A 22,894-nucleotide genomic window follows, 5' to 3' on the forward strand; every position below is an offset into this window, starting at 1 on the left:
TTCAGCCATCCAGGTATCCCGCCTGCAGTAGACGGAATGTGGCAATGGAACGCTGGCTGCGCGTGTCATAATAGGCTCTGAGCCTTTATATACCTGCGCACAGCAGCAGCCACCTTCAGTCTGCTGCTGGACAGCCAGCAGCAGCAGCAGCAGCAGGAGAGGTAATTAATCAGCAACCCTCCTGCTAAGGGTAGACAGCTGCTCGTTCCACCCCCCCCGCCTTAATTGGTTTTCCTCCCTTCCAAGGGTGTTGAGGCGGGTGGGAACAGCCGGGGGTTGAGGGTACTGTGCTAAAAGAGGTGGAGTTATGCAGATCTAAAACGCGTGGATTGCAGCAGCAGCAAGCCGAAAAGTGCAGGCATGTGAGGGATCTAGAGGTTGTCAGCATGTCTTCTTAACGGGAGTCCAGGTGGCCATCTCCACAAATGGACTTTTCAGAATCCTTGGGTGGCACCGTAGTCGGAAACCAATTCTGGTTATCGCTTCTCGGCCTTTTGGCTAAGATCAAGTGTAGTATCTGTTCTTATCAGTTTAATATCTGATACGTCCCCTATCTGGGGACCACATATTAAATGGATTTTTAGAACAGGGAGATGGAAAAAGAGCTTGCTCTGTCCACTCCATGCATTGACCTGGTATTGCAGTATCTCCAGGACCGGTGCACCCCTTCTTTAATGCAGTTTCTAAAATCAGAAAGAATTGAATTCAATGCTTTTTGTTCATTTGGCTTGTTTGTCGGATTTTGGGATGGACTCTTTGGCTTTGCTTTTCTTCTCCTCATTGGATTTTTCATGTTAAAAGTTGCAGAAGCCAGATGACAAGCTCATTTTGGTTCAACTTCAGCAACTGTGCATTGCATTGCCATGTAATGTAATGCAATGCTATCTATCTAGCTCTCCCTCTATACTTCCTTTTGGATAAACAGACATATTAGGCAAGCATTTTGGAGCTTTCACCTAAATAACTACAGGTGGTGAGATAAGCTGCACAATATAATTGACCTTTCAGTATATTGTTGCACACACACCATCTATTTAGCAAATGCCCTTGTTATCAACAGCAGCCTTTTAAACTCACCTGAGCTAACAGGTATGTGAGCTGGTTACTCTGCTGCGCTTAAAATTTCTTTTTTGGTTTGCTACAATGCCTTTTCTGAAACGTTGTCTCCCTCTGCTGGAACACTGACTTCTTTCATTTAATGCCTGCAGACTATAAAAGAGAAACCAACCCAAAAAGTTTGGTTGATTAGTCTGTGGCATTCTTTTAAACTGTTGCTTATGGCGGTCTCTGTGAGCTTCTCAGTGACATTCAGCCATCCAGGTATCCCGCCTGCAGTAGACGGAATGTGGCAATGGAACGCTGGCTGCGCGTGTCATAATAGGCTCTGAGCCTTTATATACCTGCGCACAGCAGCAGCCACCTTCAGTCTGCTGCTGGACAGCCAGCAGCAGCAGCAGCAGCAGGAGAGGTAATTAATCAGCAACCCTCCTGCTAAGGGTAGACAGCTGCTCGTTCCACCCCCCCCCCCGCCTTAATTGGTTCTCCTCCCTTCCAACGGTGTTGAGGCGGGTGGGAACAGCCGGGGGTTGAGGGTACTGTGCTAAAAGAGGTGGAGTTATGCAGATCTAAAACGCGTGGATTGCAGCAGCAGCAAGCCGAAAAGTGCAGGCATGTGAGGGATCTAGAGGTTGTCAGCATGTCTTCTTAACGGGAGTCCAGGTGGCCATCTCCACAAATGGACTTTTCAGAATCCTTGGGTGGCACCGTAGTCGGAAACCAATTCTGGTTATCGCTTCTCGGCCTTTTGGCTAAGATCAAGTGTAGTATCTGTTCTTATCAGTTTAATATCTGATACGTCCCCTATCTGGGGACCACATATTAAATGGATTTTTAGAACAGGGAGATGGAAAAAGAGCTTGCTCTGTCCACTCCATGCATTGACCTGGTATTGCAGTATCTCCAGGACCGGTGCACCCCTTCTTTAATGCAGTTTCTAAAATCAGAAAGAATTGAATTCAATGCTTTTTGTTCATTTGGCTTGTTTGTCGGATTTTGGGATGGACTCTTTGGCTTTGCTTTTCTTCTCCTCATTGGATTTTTCATGTTAAAAGTTGCAGAAGCCAGATGACAAGCTCATTTTGGTTCAACTTCAGCAACTGTGCATTGCATTGCCATGTAATGTAATGCAATGCTATCTATCTAGCTCTCCCTCTATACTTCCTTTTGGATAAACAGACATATTAGGCAAGCATTTTGGAGCTTTCACCTAAATAACTACAGGTGGTGAGATAAGCTGCACAATATAATTGACCTTTCAGTATATTGTTGCACACACACCATCTATTTAGCAAATGCCCTTGTTATCAACAGCAGCCTTTTAAACTCACCTGAGCTAACAGGTATGTGAGCTGGTTACTCTGCTGCGCTTAAAATTTCTTTTTTGGTTTGCTACAATGCCTTTTCTGAAACGTTGTCTCCCTCTGCTGGAACACTGACTTCTTTCATTTAATGCCTGCAGACTATAAAAGAGAAACCAACCCAAAAAGTTTGGTTGATTAGTCTGTGGCATTCTTTTAAACTGTTGCTTATGGCGGTCTCTGTGAGCTTCTCAGTGACATTCAGCCATCCAGGTATCCCGCCTGCAGTAGACGGAATGTGGCAATGGAACGCTGGCTGCGCGTGTCATAATAGGCTCTGAGCCTTTATATACCTGCGCACAGCAGCAGCCACCTTCAGTCTGCTGCTGGACAGCCAGCAGCAGCAGCAGCAGCAGGAGAGGTAATTAATCAGCAACCCTCCTGCTAAGGGTAGACAGCTGCTCGTTCCACCCCCCCCCCGCCTTAATTGGTTCTCCTCCCTTCCAACGGTGTTGAGGCGGGTGGGAACAGCCGGGGGTTGAGGGTACTGTGCTAAAAGAGGTGGAGTTATGCAGATCTAAAACGCGTGGATTGCAGCAGCAGCAAGCCGAAAAGTGCAGGCATGTGAGGGATCTAGAGGTTGACAGCATGTCTTCTTAACGGGAGTCCAGGTGGCCATCTCCACAAATGGACTTTTCAGAATCCTTGGGTGGCACCGTAGTCGGAAACCAATTCTGGTTATCGCTTCTCGGCCTTTTGGCTAAGATCAAGTGTAGTATCTGTTCTTATCAGTTTAATATCTGATACGTCCCCTATCTGGGGACCATATATTAAATGGATTTTTAGAACAGGGAGATGGAAAAAGAGCTTGCTCTGTCCACTCCACGCATTGACCTGGTATTGCAGTATCTCCAGGACCGGTGCACCCCTTCTTTAATGCAGTTTCTAAAATCAGAAAGAATTGAATTCAATGCTTTTTGTTCATTTGGCTTGTTTGTCGGATTTTGGGATGGACTCTTTGGCTTTGCTTTTCTTCTCCTCATTGGATTTTTCATGTTAAAAGTTGCAGAAGCCAGATGACAAGCTCATTTTGGTTCAACTTCAGCAACTGTGCATTGCATTGCCATGTAATGTAATGCAATGCTATCTATCTAGCTCTCCCTCTATACTTCCTTTTGGATAAACAGACATATTAGGCAAGCATTTTGGAGCTTTCACCTAAATAACTACAGGTGGTGAGATAAGCTGCACAATATAATTGACCTTTCAGTATATTGTTGCACACACACCATCTATTTAGCAAATGCCCTTGTTATCAACAGCAGCCTTTTAAACTCACCTGAGCTAACAGGTATGTGAGCTGGTTACTCTGCTGCGCTTCAAATTTCTTTTTTGGTTTGCTACAATGCCTTTTCTGAAACGTTGTCTCCCTCTGCTGGAACACTGACTTCTTTCATTTAATGCCTGCAGACTATAAAAGAGAAACCAACCCAAAAAGTTTGGTTGATTAGTCTGTGGCATTCTTTTAAACTGTTGCTTATGGCGGTCTCTGTGAGCTTCTCAGTGACATTCAGCCATCCAGGTATCCCGCCTGCAGTAGACGGAATGTGGCAATGGAACGCTGGCTGCGCGTGTCATAATAGGCTCTGAGCCTTTATATACCTGCGCACAGCAGCAGCCACCTTCAGTCTGCTGCTGGACAGCCAGCAGCAGCAGCAGGAGAGGTAATTAATCAGCAACCCTCCTGCTAAGGGTAGACAGCTGCTCGTTCCACCCCCCCCCCGCCTTAATTGGTTCTCCTCCCTTCCAACGGTGTTGAGGCGGGTGGGAACAGCCGGGGGTTGAGGGTACTGTGCTAAAAGAGGTGGAGTTATGCAGATCTAAAACGCGTGGATTGCAGCAGCAGCAAGCCGAAAAGTGCAGGCATGTGAGGGATCTAGAGGTTGACAGCATGTCTTCTTAACGGGAGTCCAGGTGGCCATCTCCACAAATGGACTTTTCAGAATCCTTGGGTGGCACCGTAGTCGGAAACCAATTCTGGTTATCGCTTCTCGGCCTTTTGGCTAAGATCAAGTGTAGTATCTGTTCTTATCAGTTTAATATCTGATACGTCCCCTATCTGGGGACCATATATTAAATGGATTTTTAGAACAGGGAGATGGAAAAAGAGCTTGCTCTGTCCACTCCACGCATTGACCTGGTATTGCAGTATCTCCAGGACCGGTGCACCCCTTCTTTAATGCAGTTTCTAAAATCAGAAAGAATTGAATTCAATGCTTTTTGTTCATTTGGCTTGTTTGTCGGATTTTGGGATGGACTCTTTGGCTTTGCTTTTCTTCTCCTCATTGGATTTTTCATGTTAAAAGTTGCAGAAGCCAGATGGCAAGCTCATTTTGGTTCAATCTCAGCAACTGTGCATTGCATTGCCATGTAATGTAATGCAATGCTATCTATCTAGCTCTCCCTCTATACTTCCTTTTGGATAAACAGACATATTAGGCAAGCATTTTGGAGCTTTCACATAAATAACTACAGGTGGTGAGATAAGCTGCACAATATAATTGACCTTTCAGTATATTGTTGCACACACACCATCTATTTAGCAAATGCCCTTGTTATCAACAGCAGCCTTTTAAACTCACCTGAGCTAACAGGTATGTGAGCTGGTTACTCTGCTGCGCTTAAAATTTCTTTTTTGGTTTGCTACAATGCCTTTTCTGAAACGTTGTCTCCCTCTGCTGGAACACTGACTTCTTTCATTTAATGCCTGCAGACTATAAAAGAGAAACCAACCCAAAAAGTTTGGTTGATTAGTCTGTGGCATTCTTTTAAACTGTTGCTTATGGCGGTCTCTGTGAGCTTCTCAGTGACATTCAGCCATCCAGGTATCCCGCCTGCAGTAGACGGAATGTGGCAATGGAACGCTGGCTGCGCGTGTCATAATAGGCTCTGAGCCTTTATATACCTGCGCACAGCAGCAGCCACCTTCAGTCTGCTGCTGGACAGCCAGCAGCAGCAGCAGCAGCAGGAGAGGTAATTAATCAGCAACCCTCCTGCTAAGGGTAGACAGCTGCTCGTTCCACCCCCCCCCGCCTTAATTGGTTTTCCTCCCTTCCAAGGGTGTTGAGGCGGGTGGGAACAGCCGGGGGTTGAGGGTACTGTGCTAAAAGAGGTGGAGTTATGCAGATCTAAAACGCGTGGATTGCAGCAGCAGCAAGCCGAAAAGTGCAGGCATGTGAGGGATCTAGAGGTTGTCAGCATGTCTTCTTAACGGGAGTCCAGGTGGCCATCTCCACAAATGGACTTTTCAGAATCCTTGGGTGGCACCGTAGTCGGAAACCAATTCTGGTTATCGCTTCTCGGCCTTTTGGCTAAGATCAAGTGTAGTATCTGTTCTTATCAGTTTAATATCTGATACGTCCCCTATCTGGGGACCACATATTAAATGGATTTTTAGAACAGGGAGATGGAAAAAGAGCTTGCTCTGTCCACTCCATGCATTGACCTGGTATTGCAGTATCTCCAGGACCGGTGCACCCCTTCTTTAATGCAGTTTCTAAAATCAGAAAGAATTGAATTCAATGCTTTTTGTTCATTTGGCTTGTTTGTCGGATTTTGGGATGGACTCTTTGGCTTTGCTTTTCTTCTCCTCATTGGATTTTTCATGTTAAAAGTTGCAGAAGCCAGATGACAAGCTCATTTTGGTTCAACTTCAGCAACTGTGCATTGCATTGCCATGTAATGTAATGCAATGCTATCTATCTAGCTCTCCCTCTATACTTCCTTTTGGATAAACAGACATATTAGGCAAGCATTTTGGAGCTTTCACCTAAATAACTACAGGTGGTGAGATAAGCTGCACAATATAATTGACCTTTCAGTATATTGTTGCACACACACCATCTATTTAGCAAATGCCCTTGTTATCAACAGCAGCCTTTTAAACTCACCTGAGCTAACAGGTATGTGAGCTGGTTACTCTGCTGCGCTTAAAATTTCTTTTTTGGTTTGCTACAATGCCTTTTCTGAAACGTTGTCTCCCTCTGCTGGAACACTGACTTCTTTCATTTAATGCCTGCAGACTATAAAAGAGAAACCAACCCAAAAAGTTTGGTTGATTAGTCTGTGGCATTCTTTTAAACTGTTGCTTATGGCGGTCTCTGTGAGCTTCTCAGTGACATTCAGCCATCCAGGTATCCCGCCTGCAGTAGACGGAATGTGGCAATGGAACGCTGGCTGCGCGTGTCATAATAGGCTCTGAGCCTTTATATACCTGCGCACAGCAGCAGCCACCTTCAGTCTGCTGCTGGACAGCCAGCAGCAGCAGCAGCAGCAGGAGAGGTAATTAATCAGCAACCCTCCTGCTAAGGGTAGACAGCTGCTCGTTCCACCCCCCCCCCCGCCTTAATTGGTTCTCCTCCCTTCCAACGGTGTTGAGGCGGGTGGGAACAGCCGGGGGTTGAGGGTACTGTGCTAAAAGAGGTGGAGTTATGCAGATCTAAAACGCGTGGATTGCAGCAGCAGCAAGCCGAAAAGTGCAGGCATGTGAGGGATCTAGAGGTTGACAGCATGTCTTCTTAACGGGAGTCCAGGTGGCCATCTCCACAAATGGACTTTTCAGAATCCTTGGGTGGCACCGTAGTCGGAAACCAATTCTGGTTATCGCTTCTCGGCCTTTTGGCTAAGATCAAGTGTAGTATCTGTTCTTATCAGTTTAATATCTGATACGTCCCCTATCTGGGGACCATATATTAAATGGATTTTTAGAACAGGGAGATGGAAAAAGAGCTTGCTCTGTCCACTCCACGCATTGACCTGGTATTGCAGTATCTCCAGGACCGATGCACCCCTTCTTTAATGCAGTTTCTAAAATCAGAAAGAATTGAATTCAATGCTTTTTGTTCATTTGGCTTGTTTGTCGGATTTTGGGATGGACTCTTTGGCTTTGCTTTTCTTCTCCTCATTGGATTTTTCATGTTAAAAGTTGCAGAAGCCAGATGACAAGCTCATTTTGGTTCAATCTCAGCAACTGTGCATTGCATTGCCATGTAATGTAATGCAATGCTATCTATCTAGCTCTCCCTCTATACTTCCTTTTGGATAAACAGACATATTAGGCAAGCATTTTGGAGCTTTCACCTAAATAACTACAGGTGGTGAGATAAGCTGCACAATATAATTGACCTTTCAGTATATTGTTGCACACACACCATCTATTTAGCAAATGCCCTTGTTATCAACAACAGCCTTTTAAACTCACCTGAGCTAACAGGTATGTGAGCTGGTTACTCTGCTGCGCTTAAAATTTCTTTTTTGGTTTGCTACAATGCCTTTTCTGAAACGTTGTCTCCCCCTGCTGGAACACTGACTTCTTTCATTTAATGCCTGCAGACTATAAAAGAGAAACCAACCCAAAAAGTTTGGTTGATTAGTCTGTGGCATTCTTTTAAACTGTTGCTTATGGCGGTCTCTGTGAGCTTCTCAGTGACATTCAGCCATCCAGGTATCCCGCCTGCAGTAGACGGAATGTGGCAATGGAACGCTGGCTGCGCGTGTCATAATAGGCTCTGAGCCTTTATATACCTGCGCACAGCAGCAGCCACCTTCAGTCTGCTGCTGGACAGCCAGCAGCAGCAGCAGCAGCAGCAGGAGAGGTAATTAATCAGCAACCCTCCTGCTAAGGGTAGACAGCTGCTCGTTCCACCCCCCCCCCCGCCTTAATTGGTTCTCCTCCCTTCCAACGGTGTTGAGGCGGGTGGGAACAGCCGGGGGTTGAGGGTACTGTGCTAAAAGAGGTGGAGTTATGCAGATCTAAAACGCGTGGATTGCAGCAGCAGCAAGCCGAAAAGTGCAGGCATGTGAGGGATCTAGAGGTTGACAGCATGTCTTCTTAACGGGAGTCCAGGTGGCCATCTCCACAAATGGACTTTTCAGAATCCTTGGGTGGCACCGTAGTCGGAAACCAATTCTGGTTATCGCTTCTCGGCCTTTTGGCTAAGATCAAGTGTAGTATATTTCGAAAAGGCGGTTTTGGATGTTGGCCGCCCTAGTAGATTGATACATTATGCACACTGGGGTTTAGGCGCTTGTTAGTACGCCAGGTGGCTAATATAGTCATCTGGTGGAAAGCATGGCCCCCCAGGATCGACGCCATTGGGCCGGGGAAGATCGAAAGCCCGAAGTGTGAAGTGCCCCAGGAGTGGTGACCCTGGGGTGCCTTAACTCACTGGGATTGGGAACCCCACTTGAGTTTATGGCACATTTGCACAAGCACTTCAAATTTTCTTTCTTCGCACACACCCTTATTCCGGGCCTTCTGGCCTTAGGATGGGGAATTTTTCAATTCCCGGTCGAAGGTCCGGGCAGTATTATACTGTGAAACCTTCACTATTTATTTAATTTCTTTGTCACTGTGTGTCCACTTATTCACGTGTGTCCACGTCCTACTAGGATTTTGTCGGGATGCGGTTCCCTTACGGGTTCCTCTCTTGGCAGGTCTAGGGGGGGAGTGTGTGGCCATCAGGTTCCGCTCCCCCCTTAACCCCCCTGGCTCTCCTCTTTTGGGAGGAGAGCGTTGTTGGCTCCCCTCTTCCGGGAGGGGAGCACAGTCTTTGGCTCCCAGTGCCTTGCTCGGGTGAGAACTCGGGCAGGTGCTGGGGGTAAGATTGGGTCGCCTCTGGCTTCGGCTGGAGGTGGCTTTTTGTCCCTGTTCCTCGCTGTGGCCTTTTGGCTCGGAGGGACGGGGAATGGTTTGGGGGACCCTTCTCCTTTTGGAGAGGGTTTCAAGAAGACCAGCATCCTAGTGCACTTTTTTTGTGGCACTTGTCACTTTTTTAAGCGCACTCGGGTTTTGTACACGAATTCGGGCTTTCGATAAAAAAAATCTGTTCTTATCAGTTTAATATCTGATACGTCCCCTATCTGGGGACCATATATTAAATGGATTTTTAGAACAGGGAGATGGAAAAAGAGCTTGCTCTGTCCACTCCACGCATTGACCTGGTATTGCAGTATCTCCAGGACCGGTGCACCCCTTCTTTAATGCAGTTTCTAAAATCAGAAAGAATTGAATTCAATGCTTTTTGTTCATTTGGCTTGTTTGTCGGATTTTGGGATGGACTCTTTGGCTTTGCTTTTCTTCTCCTCATTGGATTTTTCATGTTAAAAGTTGCAGAAGCCAGATGACAAGCTCATTTTGGTTCAACTTCAGCAACTGTGCATTGCATTGCCATGTAATGTAATGCAATGCTATCTATCTAGCTCTCCCTCTATACTTCCTTTTGGATAAACAGACATATTAGGCAAGCATTTTGGAGCTTTCACCTAAATAACTACAGGTGGTGAGATAAGCTGCACAATATAATTGACCTTTCAGTATATTGTTGCACACACACCATCTATTTAGCAAATGCCCTTGTTATCAACAGCAGCCTTTTAAACTCACCTGAGCTAACAGGTATGTGAGCTGGTTACTCTGCTGCGCTTAAAATTTCTTTTTTGGTTTGCTACAATGCCTTTTCTGAAACGTTGTCTCCCTCTGCTGGAACACTGACTTCTTTCATTTAATGCCTGCAGACTATAAAAGAGAAACCAACCCAAAAAGTTTGGTTGATTAGTCTGTGGCATTCTTTTAAACTGTTGCTTATGGCGGTCTCTGTGAGCTTCTCAGTGACATTCAGCCATCCAGGTATCCCGCCTGCAGTAGACGGAATGTGGCAATGGAACGCTGGCTGCTCGTGTCATAATAGGCTCTGAGCCTTTATATACCTGCGCACAGCAGCAGCCACCTTCAGTCTGCTGCTGGACAGCCAGCAGCAGCAGCAGCAGCAGGAGAGGTAATTAATCAGCAACCCTCCTGCTAAGGGTAGACAGCTGCTCGTTCCACCCCCCCCCCCCGCCTTAATTGGTTCTCCTCCCTTCCAACGGTGTTGAGGCGGGTGGGAACAGCCGGGGGTTGAGGGTACTGTGCTAAAAGAGGTGGAGTTATGCAGATCTAAAACGCGTGGATTGCAGCAGCAGCAAGCCGAAAAGTGCAGGCATGTGAGGGATCTAGAGGTTGACAGCATGTCTTCTTAACGGGAGTCCAGGTGGCCATCTCCACAAATGGACTTTTCAGAATCCTTGGGTGGCACCGTAGTCGGAAACCAATTCTGGTTATCGCTTCTCGGCCTTTTGGCTAAGATCAAGTGTAGTATCTGTTCTTATCAGTTTAATATCTGATACGTCCCCTATCTGGGGACCATATATTAAATGGATTTTTAGAACAGGGAGATGGAAAAAGAGCTTGCTCTGTCCACTCCACGCATTGACCTGGTATTGCAGTATCTCCAGGAGCGGTGCACCCCTTCTTTAATGCAGTTTCTAAAATCAGAAAGAATTGAATTCAATGCTTTTTGTTCATTTGGCTTGTTTGTCGGATTTTGGGATGGACTCTTTGGCTTTGCTTTTCTTCTCCTCATTGGATTTTTCATGTTAAAAGTTGCAGAAGCCAGATGACAAGCTCATTTTGGTTCAACTTCAGCAACTGTGCATTGCATTGCCATGTAATGTAATGCAATGCTATCTATCTAGCTCTCCCTCTATACTTCCTTTTGGATAAACAGATATATTAGGCAAGCATTTTGGAGCTTTCACCTAAATAACTACAGGTGGTGAGATAAGCTGCACAATATAATTGACCTTTCAGTATATTGTTGCACACACACCATCTATTTAGCAAATGCCCTTGTTATCAACAGCAGCCTTTTAAACTCACCTGAGCTAACAGGTATGTGAGCTGGTTACTCTGCTGCGCTTAAAATTTCTTTTTTGGTTTGCTACAATGCCTTTTCTGAAACGTTGTCTCCCTCTGCTGGAACACTGACTTCTTTCATTTAATGCCTGCAGACTATAAAAGAGAAACCAACCCAAAAAGTTTGGTTGATTAGTCTGTGGCATTCTTTTAAACTGTTGCTTATGGCGGTCTCTGTGAGCTTCTCAGTGACATTCAGCCATCCAGGTATCCCGCCTGCAGTAGACGGAATGTGGCAATGGAACGCTGGCTGCGCGTGTCATAATAGGCTCTGAGCCTTTATATACCTGCGCACAGCAGCAGCCACCTTCAGTCTGCTGCTGGACAGCCAGCAGCAGCAGCAGCAGCAGGAGAGGTAATTAATCAGCAACCCTCCTGCTAAGGGTAGACAGCTGCTCGTTCCACCCCCCCCCCGCCTTAATTGGTTCTCCTCCCTTCCAACGGTGTTGAGGCGGGTGGGAACAGCCGGGGGTTGAGGGTACTGTGCTAAAAGAGGTGGAGTTATGCAGATCTAAAACGCGTGGATTGCAGCAGCAGCAAGCCGAAAAGTGCAGGCATGTGAGGGATCTAGAGGTTGACAGCATGTCTTCTTAACGGGAGTCCAGGTGGCCATCTCCACAAATGGACTTTTCAGAATCCTTGGGTGGCACCGTAGTCGGAAACCAATTCTGGTTATCGCTTCTCGGCCTTTTGGCTAAGATCAAGTGTAGTATCTGTTCTTATCAGTTTAATATCTGATACGTCCCCTATCTGGGGACCATATATTAAATGGATTTTTAGAACAGGGAGATGGAAAAAGAGCTTGCTCTGTCCACTCCACGCATTGACCTGGTATTGCAGTATCTCCAGGACCGGTGCACCCCTTCTTTAATGCAGTTTCTAAAATCAGAAAGAATTGAATTCAATGCTTTTTGTTCATTTGGCTTGTTTGTCGGATTTTGGGATGGACTCTTTGGCTTTGCTTTTCTTCTCCTCATTGGATTTTTCATGTTAAAAGTTGCAGAAGCCAGATGACAAGCTCATTTTGGTTCAACTTCAGCAACTGTGCATTGCATTGCCATGTAATGTAATGCAATGCTATCTATCTAGCTCTCCCTCTATACTTCCTTTTGGATAAACAGACATATTAGGCAAGCATTTTGGAGCTTTCACCTAAATAACTACAGGTGGTGAGATAAGCTGCACAATATAATTGACCTTTCAGTATATTGTTGCACACACACCATCTATTTAGCAAATGCCCTTGTTATCAACAGCAGCCTTTTAAACTCACCTGAGCTAACAGGTATGTGAGCTGGTTACTCTGCTGCGCTTAAAATTTCTTTTTTGGTTTGCTACAATGCCTTTTCTGAAACGTTGTCTCCCTCTGCTGGAACACTGACTTCTTTCATTTAATGCCTGCAGACTATAAAAGAGAAACCAACCCAAAAAGTTTGGTTGATTAGTCTGTGGCATTCTTTTAAACTGTTGCTTATGGCGGTCTCTGTGAGCTTCTCAGTGACATTCAGCCATCCAGGTATCCCGCCTGCAGTAGACGGAATGTGGCAATGGAACGCTGGCTGCGCGTGTCATAATAGGCTCTGAGCCTTTATATACCTGCGCACAGCAGCAGCCACCTTCAGTCTGCTGCTGGACAGCCAGCAGCAGCAGAAGCAGCAGGAGAGGTAATTAATCAGCAACCCTCCTGCTAAGGGTAGACAGCTGCTCGTTCCACCCCCCCCCCGCCTTAAATGGTTCTCCTCCCTTCCAACGGTGTTGAGGCGGGTGGGAACAGCCGGGGGTTGAGGGTACTGTGCTAAAAGAGGTGGAGTTATGCAGATCTAAAACGCGTGGATTGCAGCAGCAGCAAGCCGAAAAGTGCAGGCATGTGAGGGATCTAGAGGTTGACAGCATGTCTTCTTAACGGGAGTCCAGGTGGCCATCTCCACAAATGGACTTTTCAGAATCCTTGGGTGGCACCGTAGTCGGAAACCAATTCTGGTTATCGCTTCTCGGCCTTTTGGCTAAGATCAAGTGTAGTATCTGTTCTTATCAGTTTAATATCTGATACGTCCCCTATCTGGGGACCATATATTAAATGGATTTTTAGAACAGGGAGATGGAAAAAGAGCTTGCTCTGTCCACTCCACGCATTGACCTGGTATTGCAGTATCTCCAGGACCGGTGCACCCCTTCTTTAATGCAGTTTCTAAAATCAGAAAGAATTGAATTCAATGCTTTTTGTTCATTTGGCTTGTTTGTCGGATTTTGGGATGGACTCTTTGGCTTTGCTTTTCTTCTCCTCATTGGATTTTTCATGTTAAAAGTTGCAGAAGCCAGATGACAAGCTCATTTTGGTTCAACTTCAGCAACTGTGCATTGCATTGCCATGTAATGTAATGCAATGCTATCTATCTAGCTCTCCCTCTATACTTCCTTTTGGATAAACAGACATATTAGGCAAGCATTTTGGAGCTTTCACCTAAATAACTACAGGTGGTGAGATAAGCTGCACAATATAATTGACCTTTCAGTATATTGTTGCACACACACCATCTATTTAGCAAATGCCCTTGTTATCAACAGCAGCCTTTTAAACTCACCTGAGCTAACAGGTATGTGAGCTGGTTACTCTGCTGCGCTTAAAATTTCTTTTTTGGTTTGCTACAATGCCTTTTCTGAAACGTTGTCTCCCTCTGCTGGAACACTGACTTCTTTCATTTAATGCCTGCAGACTATAAAAGAGAAACCAACCCAAAAAGTTTGGTTGATTAGTCTGTGGCATTCTTTTAAACTGTTGCTTATGGCGGTCTCTGTGAGCTTCTCAGTGACATTCAGCCATCCAGGTATCCCGCCTGCAGTAGACGGAATGTGGCAATGGAACGCTGGCTGCGCGTGTCATAATAGGCTCTGAGCCTTTATATACCTGCGCACAGCAGCAGCCACCTTCAGTCTGCTGCTGGACAGCCAGCAGCAGCAGCAGCAGCAGCAGCAGGAGAGGTAATTATTCAGCAACCCTCCTGCTAAGGGTAGACAGCTGCTCGTTCCACTCCCCCCCCCGCCTTAATTGGTTCTCCTCCCTTCCAATGGTGTTGAAGCGGGTGGGAACAGCCGGGGGTTGAAGGTACTGTGCTAAAAGAGGTGGAGTTATGCAGATCTAAAACGCGTGGATTGCAGCAGCAGCAAGCCGAAAAGTGCAGACATGTGAGGGATCTAGAGGTTGACAGCATGTCTTCTTAACGGGAGTCCAGGTGGCCATCTCCACAAATGGACTTTTCAGAATCCTTGGGTGGCACCGTAGTCGGAAACCAATTCTGGTTATCGCTTCTCGGCCTTTTGGCTAAGATCAAGTGTAGTATCTGTTCTTATCAGTTTAATATCTGATACGTCCCCTATCTGGGGACCATATATTAAATGGATTTTTAGAACAGGGAGATGGAAAAAGAGCTTGCTCTGTCCACTCCACGCATTGACCTGGTATTGCAGTATCTCCAGGACCGGTGCACCCCTTCTTTAATGCAGTTTCTAAAATCAGAAAGAATTGAATTCAATGCTTTTTGTTCATTTGGCTTGTTTGTCGGATTTTGGGATGGACTCTTTGGCTTTGCTTTTCTTCTCCTCATTGGATTTTTCATGTTAAAAGTTGCAGAAGCCAGATGACAAGCTCATTTTGGTTCAACTTCAGCAACTGTGCATTGCATTGCCATGTAATGTAATGCAATGCTATCTATCTAGCTCTCCCTCTATACTTCCTTTTGGATAAACAGACATATTAGGCAAGCATTTTGGAGCTTTCACCTAAATAACTACAGGTGGTGAGATAAGCTGCACAATATAATTGACCTTTCAGTATATTGTTGCACACACACCATCTATTTAGCAAATGCCCTTGTTATCAACAGCAGCCTTTTAAACTCACCTGAGCTAACAGGTATGTGAGCTGGTTACTCTGCTGCGCTTAAAATTTCTTTTTTGGTTTGCTACAATGCCTTTTCTGAAACGTTGTCTCCCTCTGCTGGAACACTGACTTCTTTCATTTAATGCCTGCAGACTATAAAAGAGAAACCAACCCAAAAAGTTTGGTTGATTAGTCTGTGGCATTCTTTTAAACTGTTGCTTATGGCGGTCTCTGTGAGCTTCTCAGTGACATTCAGCCATCCAGGTATCCCGCCTGCAGTAGACGGAATGTGGCAATGGAACGCTGGCTGCGCGTGTCATAATAGGCTCTGAGCCTTTATATACCTGCGCACAGCAGCAGCCACCTTCAGTCTGCTGCTGGACAGCCAGCAGCAGCAGCAGCAGGAGAGGTAATTAATCAGCAACCCTCCTGCTAAGGGTAGACAGCTGCTCGTTCCACCCCCCCCCCCGCCTTAATTGGTTCTCCTCCCTTCCAACGGTGTTGAGGCGGGTGGGAACAGCCGGGGGTTGAGGGTACTGTGCTAAAAGAGGTGGAGTTATGCAGATCTAAAACGCGTGGATTGCAGCAGCAGCAAGCCGAAAAGTGCAGGCATGTGAGGGATCTAGAGGTTGACAGCATGTCTTCTTAACGGGAGTCCAGGTGGCCATCTCCACAAATGGACTTTTCAGAATCCTTGGGTGGCACCGTAGTCGGAAACCAATTCTGGTTATCGCTTCTCGGCCTTTTGGCTAAGATCAAGTGTAGTATCTGTTCTTATCAGTTTAATATCTGATACGTCCCCTATCTGGGGACCATATATTAAATGGATTTTTAGAACAGGGAGATGGAAAAAGAGCTTGCTCTGTCCACTCCACGCATTGACCTGGTATTGCAGTATCTCCAGGACCGGTGCACCCCTTCTTTAATGCAGTTTCTAAAATCAGAAAGAATTGAATTCAATGCTTTTTGTTCATTTGGCTTGTTTGTCGGATTTTGGGATGGACTCTTTGGCTTTGCTTTTCTTCTCCTCATTGGATTTTTCATGTTAAAAGTTGCAGAAGCCAGATGACAAGCTCATTTTGGTTCAACTTCAGCAACTGTGCATTGCATTGCCATGTAATGTAATGCAATGCTATCTATCTAGCTCTCCCTCTATACTTCCTTTTGGATAAACAGACATATTAGGCAAGCATTTTGGAGCTTTCACCTAAATAACTACAGGTGGTGAGATAAGCTGCACAATATAATTGACCTTTCAGTATATTGTTGCACACACACCATCTATTTAGCAAATGCCCTTGTTATCAACAGCAGCCTTTTAAACTCACCTGAGCTAACAGGTATGTGAGCTGGTTACTCTGCTGCGCTTAAAATTTCTTTTTTGGTTTGCTACAATGCCTTTTCTGAAACGTTGTCTCCCTCTGCTGGAACACTGACTTCTTTCATTTAATGCCTGCAGACTATAAAAGAGAAACCAACCCAGAAAGTTTGGTTGATTAGTCTGTGGCATTCTTTTAAACTGTTGCTTATGGCGGTCTCTGTGAGCTTCTCAGTGACATTCAGCCATCCAGGTATCCCGCCTGCAGTAGACGGAATGTGGCAATGGAACGCTGGCTGCGCGTGTCATAATAGGCTCTGAGCCTTTATATACCTGCGCACAGCAGCAGCCACCTTCAGTCTGCTGCTGGACAGCCAGCAGCAGCAGCAGCAGCAGGAGAGGTAATTATTCAGCAACCCTCCTGCTAAGGGTAGACAGCTGCTCGTTCCACCGCCCCCCCCCGCCTTAATTGGTTCTCCTCCCTTCCAATGGTGTTGAAGCGGGTGGGAACAGCCGGGGGTTGAAGGTACTGTGCTAAAAGAGGTGGAGTTATGCAGATCTAATACGCGTGGATTGCAGCAGCAGCAAGCCGAAAAGTGCAGGCATGTGAGGGATCTAGAGGTTGACAGCATGTCTTCTTAACGGGAGTCCAGGTGGCCATCTCCACAAATGGACTTTTCAGAATCCTTGGGTGGCACCGTAGTCGGAAACCAATTCTGGTTATCGCTTCTCGGCCTTTGGCTAAGATCAAGTGTAGTATCTGTTCTTATCAGTTTAATATCTGATACGTCCCCTATCTGGGGACCATATATTAAATGGATTTTTAGAACAGGGAGATGGAAAAAGAGCTTGCTCTGTCCACTCCACGCATTGACCTGGTATTGCAGTATCTCCAGGACCGGTGCACCCCTTCTTTAATGCAGTTTTTAAAATCAGAAAGAATTGAATTCAATGCTTTTTGTTCATTTGGCTTGTTTGTCGGATTTTGGGATGGACTCTTTGGCTTTGCTTTTCTTCTCCTCATTGGATTTTTCATGTTAAAAGTTGCAGAAGCCAGATGACAAGCTCATTTTGGTTCAACTTCAGCAACTGTGCATTGCATTGCCATGTAATGCAATGCAATGCTATCTATCTAGCTCTCCCTCTATACTTCCTTTTGGATAAACAGACATATTAGGCAAGCATTTTGGAGCTTTCACCTAAATAACTACAGGTGGTGAGATAAGCTGCACAATATAATTGACCTTTCAGTATATTGTTGCACACACACTATCTATTTAGCAAATGCCCTTGTTATCAACAGCAGCCTTTTAAACTCACCTGAGCTAACAGGTATGTGAGCTGGTTACTCTGCTGCGCTTAAAATTTCTTTTTTGGTTTGCTACAATGCCTTTTCTGAAACGTTGTCTCCCTCTGCTGGAACACTGACTTCTTTCATTTAATGCCTGCAGACTATAAAAGAGAAACCAACCCAAAAAGTTTGGTTGATTAGTCTGTGGCATTCTTTTAAACTGTTGCTTATGGCGGTCTCTGTGAGCTTCTCAGTGACATTCAGCCATCCAGGTATCCCGCCTGCAGTAGACGGAATGTGGCAATGGAACGCTGGCTGCGCGTGTCATAATAGGCTCTGAGCCTTTATATACCTGCGCACAGCAGCAGCCACCTTCAGTCTGCTGCTGGACAGCCAGCAGCAGCAGGAGAGGTAATTAATCAGCAACCCTCCTGCTAAGGGTAGACAGCTGCTCGTTCCACCCCCCCCCCGCCTTAATTGGTTCTCCTCCCTTCCAACGGTGTTGAGGCGGGTGGGAACAGCCGGGGGTTGAGGGTACTGTGCTAAAAGAGGTGGAGTTATGCAGATCTAAAACGCGTGGATTGCAGCAGCAGCAAGCCGAAAAGTGCAGGCATGTGAGGGATCTAGAGGTTGACAGCATGTCTTCTTAACGGGAGTCCAGGTGGCCATCTCCACAAATGGACTTTTCAGAATCCTTGGGTGGCACCGTAGTCGGAAACCAATTCTGGTTATCGCTTCTCGGCCTTTTGGCTAAGATCAAGTGTAGTATCTGTTCTTATCAGTTTAATATCTGATACGTCCCCTATCTGGGGACCATATATTAAATGGATTTTTAGAACAGGGAGATGGAAAAAGAGCTTGCTCTGTCCACTCCACGCATTGACCTGGTATTGCAGTATCTCCAGGACCGATGCACCCCTTCTTTAATGCAGTTTCTAAAATCAGAAAGAATTGAATTCAATGCTTTTTGTTCATTTGGCTTGTTTGTCGGATTTTGGGATGGACTCTTTGGCTTTGCTTTTCTTCTCCTCATTGGATTTTTCATGTTAAAAGTTGCAGAAGCCAGATGACAAGCTCATTTTGGTTCAACTTCAGCAACTGTGCATTGCATTGCCATGTAATGTAATGCAATGCTATCTATCTAGCTCTCCCTCTATACTTCCTTTTGGATAAACAGACATATTAGGCAAGCATTTTGGAGCTTTCACCTAAATAACTACAGGTGGTGAGATAAGCTGCACAATATAATTGACCTTTCAGTATATTGTTGCACACACACCATCTATTTAGCAAATGCCCTTGTTATCAACAGCAGCCTTTTAAACTCACCTGAGCTAACAGGTATGTGAGCTGGTTACTCTGCTGCGCTTAAAATTTCTTTTTTGGTTTGCTACAATGCCTTTTCTGAAACGTTGTCTCCCTCTGCTGGAACACTGACTTCTTTCATTTAATGCCTGCAGACTATAAAAGAGAAACCAACCCAAAAAGTTTGGTTGATTAGTCTGTGGCATTCTTTTAAACTGTTGCTTATGGCGGTCTCTGTGAGCTTCTCAGTGACATTCAGCCATCCAGGTATCCCGCCTGCAGTAGACGGAATGTGGCAATGGAACGCTGGCTGCGCGTGTCATAATAGGCTCTGAGCCTTTATATACCTGCGCACAGCAGCAGCCACCTTCAGTCTGCTGCTGGACAGCCAGCAGCAGCAGCAGGAGAGGTAATTAATCAGCAACCCTCCTGCTAAGGGTAGACAGCTGCTCGTTCCACCCCCCCCCCCGCCTTAATTGGTTCTCCTCCCTTCCAACGGTGTTGAGGCGGGTGGGAACAGCCGGGGGTTGAGGGTACTGTGCTAAAAGAGGTGGAGTTATGCAGATCTAAAACGCGTGGATTGCAGCAGCAGCAAGCCGAAAAGTGCAGGCATGTGAGGGATCTAGAGGTTGACAGCATGTCTTCTTAACGGGAGTCCAGGTGGCCATCTCCACAAATGGACTTTTCAGAATCCTTGGGTGGCACCGTAGTCGGAAACCAATTCTGGTTATCGCTTCTCGGCCTTTTGGCTAAGATCAAGTGTAGTATCTGTTCTTATCAGTTTAATATCTGATACGTCCCCTATCTGGGGACCATATATTAAATGGATTTTTAGAACAGGGAGATGGAAAAAGAGCTTGCTCTGTCCACTCCACGCATTGACCTGGTATTGCAGTATCTCCAGGACCGGTGCACCCCTTCTTTAATGCAGTTTCTAAAATCAGAAAGAATTGAATTCAATGCTTTTTGTTCATTTGGCTTGTTTGTCGGATTTTGGGATGGACTCTTTGGCTTTGCTTTTCTTCTCCTCATTGGATTTTTCATGTTAAAAGTTGCAGAAGCCAGATGACAAGCTCATTTTGGTTCAACTTCAGCAACTGTGCATTGCATTGCCATGTAATGTAATGCAATGCTATCTATCTAGCTCTCCCTCTATACTTCCTTTTGGATAAACAGACATATTAGGCAAGCATTTTGGAGCTTTCACCTAAATAACTACAGGTGGTGAGATAAGCTGCACAATATAATTGACCTTTCAGTATATTGTTGCACACACACCATCTATTTAGCAAATGCCCTTGTTATCAACAGCAGCCTTTTAAACTCACCTGAGCTAACAGGTATGTGAGCTGGTTACTCTGCTGCGCTTAAAATTTCTTTTTTGGTTTGCTACAATGCCTTTTCTGAAACGTTGTCTCCCTCTGCTGGAACACTGACTTCTTTCATTTAATGCCTGCAGACTATAAAAGAGAAACCAACCCAAAAAGTTTGGTTGATTAGTCTGTGGCATTCTTTTAAACTGTTGCTTATGGCGGTCTCTGTGAGCTTCTCAGTGACATTCAGCCATCCAGGTATCCCGCCTGCAGTAGACGGAATGTGGCAATGGAACGCTGGCTGCGCGTGTCATAATAGGCTCTGAGCCTTTATATACCTGCACACAGCAGCAGCCACCTTCAGTCTGCTGCTGGACAGCCAGCAGCAGCAGCAGCAGCAGGAGAGGTAATTAATCAGCAACCCTCCTGCTAAGGGTAGACAGCTGCTCGTTCCACCCCCCCCCCCCGCCTTAATTGGTTCTCCTCCCTTCCAACGGTGTTGAGGCGGGTGGGAACAGCCGGGGGTTGAGGGTACTGTGCTAAAAGAGGTGGAGTTATGCAGATCTAAAACGCGTGGATTGCAGCAGCAGCAAGCCGAAAAGTGCAGGCATGTGAGGGATCTAGAGGTTGACAGCATGTCTTCTTAACGGGAGTCCAGGTGGCCATCTCCACAAATGGACTTTTCGGAATCCTTGGGTGGCACCGTAGTCGGAAACCAATTCTGGTTATCGCTTCTCGGCCTTTTGGCTAAGATCAAGTGTAGTATCTGTTCTTATCAGTTTAATATCTGATACGTCCCCTATCTGGGGACCATATATTAAATGGATTTTTAGAACAGGGAGATGGAAAAAGAGCTTGCTCTGTCCACTCCACGCATTGACCTGGTATTGCAGTATCTCCAGGACCGGTGCACCCCTTCTTTAATGCAGTTTCTAAAATCAGAAAGAATTGAATTCAATGCTTTTTGTTCATTTGGCTTGTTTGTCGGATTTTGGGATGGACTCTTTGGCTTTGCTTTTCTTCTCCTCATTGGATTTTTCATGTTAAAAGTTGCAGAAGCCAGATGACAAGCTCATTTTGGTTCAACTTCAGCAACTGTGCATTGCATTGCCATGTAATGTAATGCAATGCTATCTATCTAGCTCTCCCTCTATACTTCCTTTTGGATAAACAGACATATTAGGCAAGCATTTTGGAGCTTTCACCTAAATAACTACAGGTGGTGAGATAAGCTGCACAATATAATTGACCTTTCAGTATATTGTTGCACACACACCATCTATTTAGCAAATGCCCTTGTTATCAACAGCAGCCTTTTAAACTCACCTGAGCTAACAGGTATGTGAGCTGGTTACTCTGCTGCGCTTAAAATTTCTTTTTTGGTTTGCTACAATGCCTTTTCTGAAACGTTGTCTCCCTCTGCTGGAACACTGACTTCTTTCATTTAATGCCTGCAGACTATAAAAGAGAAACCAACCCAAAAAGTTTGGTTGATTAGTCTGTGGCATTCTTTTAAACTGTTGCTTATGGCGGTCTCTGTGAGCTTCTCAGTGACATTCAGCCATCCAGGTATCCCGCCTGCAGTAGACGGAATGTGGCAATGGAACGCTGGCTGCGCGTGTCATAATAGGCTCTGAGCCTTTATATACCTGCGCCCAGCAGCAGCCACCTTCAGTCTGCTGCTGGACAGCCAGCAGCAGCAGCAGCAGGAGAGGTAATTAATCAGCAACCCTCCTGCTAAGGGTAGACAGCTGCTCGTTCCACCCCCCCCCCCCCGCCTTAATTGGTTCTCCTCCCTTCCAACGGTGTTGAGGCGGGTGGGAACAGCTGGGGGTTGAGGGTACTGTGCTAAAAGAGGTGGAGTTATGCAGATCTAAAACGCGTGGATTGCAGCAGCAGCAAGCCGAAAAGTGCAGGCATGTGAGGGATCTAGAGGTTGACAGCATGTCTTCTTAACGGGAGTCCAGGTGGCCATCTCCACAAATGGACTTTTCAGAATCCTTGGGTGGCACCGTAGTCGGAAACCAATTCTGGTTATCGCTTCTCGGCCTTTTGGCTAAGATCAAGTGTAGTATCTTTCGAAAAGGCGGTTTTGGATGTTGGCCGCCCTAGTAGATTGATACATTATGCACACTGGGGCTTAGGCGCTTGTTAGTACGACAGTTGGCTAATATAGTCATCTGGTGGAAAGCATGGCCCCCCAGGATCGACGCCATTGGGCCGGGGAAGATCGAAAGCCCGAAGTGTGAAGTGCCCCAGGAGTGGTGACCCTGGGGTGCCTTAACTCACTGGGATTGGGAACCCCACTTGAGTTTATGGCACATTTGCACTAGCACTTCAATATTTCTTTCTTCACACACACCCTTATTCCGGGCCTTCTGGCCTTAGGATGGGGAATTTTTCAATTCCCGGTCGAAGGTCCGGGCAGTATTATACTGTGAAACCTTCACTATTTATTTAATTTTTTTTGTCACTGTGTGTCCACTTTTTCACGTGTGTCCACGTCCTTACTAGGATTTTGTCGGGATGCGGTTCCCTTACGGGTTCCTCTCTTGGCAGGTCTAGGGGGGGAGTGTGTGGCCATCAGGTTCCGCTCCCCCCTGAACCCCCCTGGCTCTCCTCTTTCGGGAGGAGAGCGTTGT

General features: G+C 46.0%; 15 non-coding genes and 2 pseudogenes across 15 annotated transcripts; all 17 read left to right on the forward strand.

The window, feature by feature from the left end:
* Nucleotides 1–478: 478 nt before the first annotated feature.
* LOC141159580 (U2 spliceosomal RNA) lies at nt 479–669 on the forward strand. Its single transcript, XR_012249584.1, has one exon. It is a non-coding gene; the product is annotated as a U2 spliceosomal RNA (small nuclear RNA).
* A 1,119-nt stretch (nt 670–1,788) lies between these two features.
* LOC141159581 (U2 spliceosomal RNA) lies at nt 1,789–1,979 on the forward strand. Its single transcript, XR_012249585.1, has one exon. It is a non-coding gene; the product is annotated as a U2 spliceosomal RNA (small nuclear RNA).
* Nucleotides 1,980–3,097: 1,118 nt separating this feature from the next.
* On the forward strand, nt 3,098–3,288 carry LOC141160465 (U2 spliceosomal RNA). Its single transcript, XR_012250226.1, has one exon. It is a non-coding gene; the product is annotated as a U2 spliceosomal RNA (small nuclear RNA).
* Nucleotides 3,289–4,400: 1,112 nt separating this feature from the next.
* On the forward strand, nt 4,401–4,591 carry LOC141160478 (U2 spliceosomal RNA). Its single transcript, XR_012250235.1, has one exon. It is a non-coding gene; the product is annotated as a U2 spliceosomal RNA (small nuclear RNA).
* Nucleotides 4,592–5,708: 1,117 nt separating this feature from the next.
* Nucleotides 5,709–5,899, forward strand: LOC141159582 (U2 spliceosomal RNA). Its single transcript, XR_012249586.1, has one exon. It is a non-coding gene; the product is annotated as a U2 spliceosomal RNA (small nuclear RNA).
* A 1,119-nt stretch (nt 5,900–7,018) lies between these two features.
* LOC141159429 (U2 spliceosomal RNA) lies at nt 7,019–7,209 on the forward strand. The gene has a single exon (XR_012249436.1). It is a non-coding gene; the product is annotated as a U2 spliceosomal RNA (small nuclear RNA).
* Nucleotides 7,210–9,213: 2,004 nt separating this feature from the next.
* On the forward strand, nt 9,214–9,393 carry LOC141160137 (U2 spliceosomal RNA; annotated as a pseudogene).
* Nucleotides 9,394–10,513: 1,120 nt separating this feature from the next.
* Nucleotides 10,514–10,704, forward strand: LOC141160759 (U2 spliceosomal RNA). The gene has a single exon (XR_012250512.1). It is a non-coding gene; the product is annotated as a U2 spliceosomal RNA (small nuclear RNA).
* A 1,118-nt stretch (nt 10,705–11,822) lies between these two features.
* LOC141160489 (U2 spliceosomal RNA) lies at nt 11,823–12,013 on the forward strand. Its single transcript, XR_012250246.1, has one exon. It is a non-coding gene; the product is annotated as a U2 spliceosomal RNA (small nuclear RNA).
* Nucleotides 12,014–13,131: 1,118 nt separating this feature from the next.
* On the forward strand, nt 13,132–13,322 carry LOC141160500 (U2 spliceosomal RNA). The gene has a single exon (XR_012250257.1). It is a non-coding gene; the product is annotated as a U2 spliceosomal RNA (small nuclear RNA).
* A 1,125-nt stretch (nt 13,323–14,447) lies between these two features.
* Nucleotides 14,448–14,638, forward strand: LOC141160512 (U2 spliceosomal RNA). Its single transcript, XR_012250268.1, has one exon. It is a non-coding gene; the product is annotated as a U2 spliceosomal RNA (small nuclear RNA).
* A 1,116-nt stretch (nt 14,639–15,754) lies between these two features.
* LOC141160523 (U2 spliceosomal RNA) lies at nt 15,755–15,945 on the forward strand. Its single transcript, XR_012250279.1, has one exon. It is a non-coding gene; the product is annotated as a U2 spliceosomal RNA (small nuclear RNA).
* Nucleotides 15,946–17,065: 1,120 nt separating this feature from the next.
* Nucleotides 17,066–17,255, forward strand: LOC141159902 (U2 spliceosomal RNA). Its single transcript, XR_012249896.1, has one exon. It is a non-coding gene; the product is annotated as a U2 spliceosomal RNA (small nuclear RNA).
* Nucleotides 17,256–18,364: 1,109 nt separating this feature from the next.
* LOC141159431 (U2 spliceosomal RNA) lies at nt 18,365–18,555 on the forward strand. Its single transcript, XR_012249438.1, has one exon. It is a non-coding gene; the product is annotated as a U2 spliceosomal RNA (small nuclear RNA).
* A 1,113-nt stretch (nt 18,556–19,668) lies between these two features.
* On the forward strand, nt 19,669–19,859 carry LOC141160532 (U2 spliceosomal RNA). Its single transcript, XR_012250288.1, has one exon. It is a non-coding gene; the product is annotated as a U2 spliceosomal RNA (small nuclear RNA).
* A 1,120-nt stretch (nt 19,860–20,979) lies between these two features.
* Nucleotides 20,980–21,170, forward strand: LOC141160538 (U2 spliceosomal RNA). The gene has a single exon (XR_012250293.1). It is a non-coding gene; the product is annotated as a U2 spliceosomal RNA (small nuclear RNA).
* A 1,118-nt stretch (nt 21,171–22,288) lies between these two features.
* Nucleotides 22,289–22,437, forward strand: LOC141160395 (U2 spliceosomal RNA; annotated as a pseudogene).
* Nucleotides 22,438–22,894: the final 457 nt, after the last annotated feature.

The sequence above is a fragment of the Phyllobates terribilis genome, unplaced genomic scaffold (genome assembly GCF_046119375.1).
Source record: "Phyllobates terribilis strain yellow unplaced genomic scaffold, ASM4611937v1 Scaffold_8__6_contigs__length_399053987, whole genome shotgun sequence".
NCBI lineage: Eukaryota > Metazoa > Chordata > Amphibia > Anura > Dendrobatidae > Phyllobates > Phyllobates terribilis.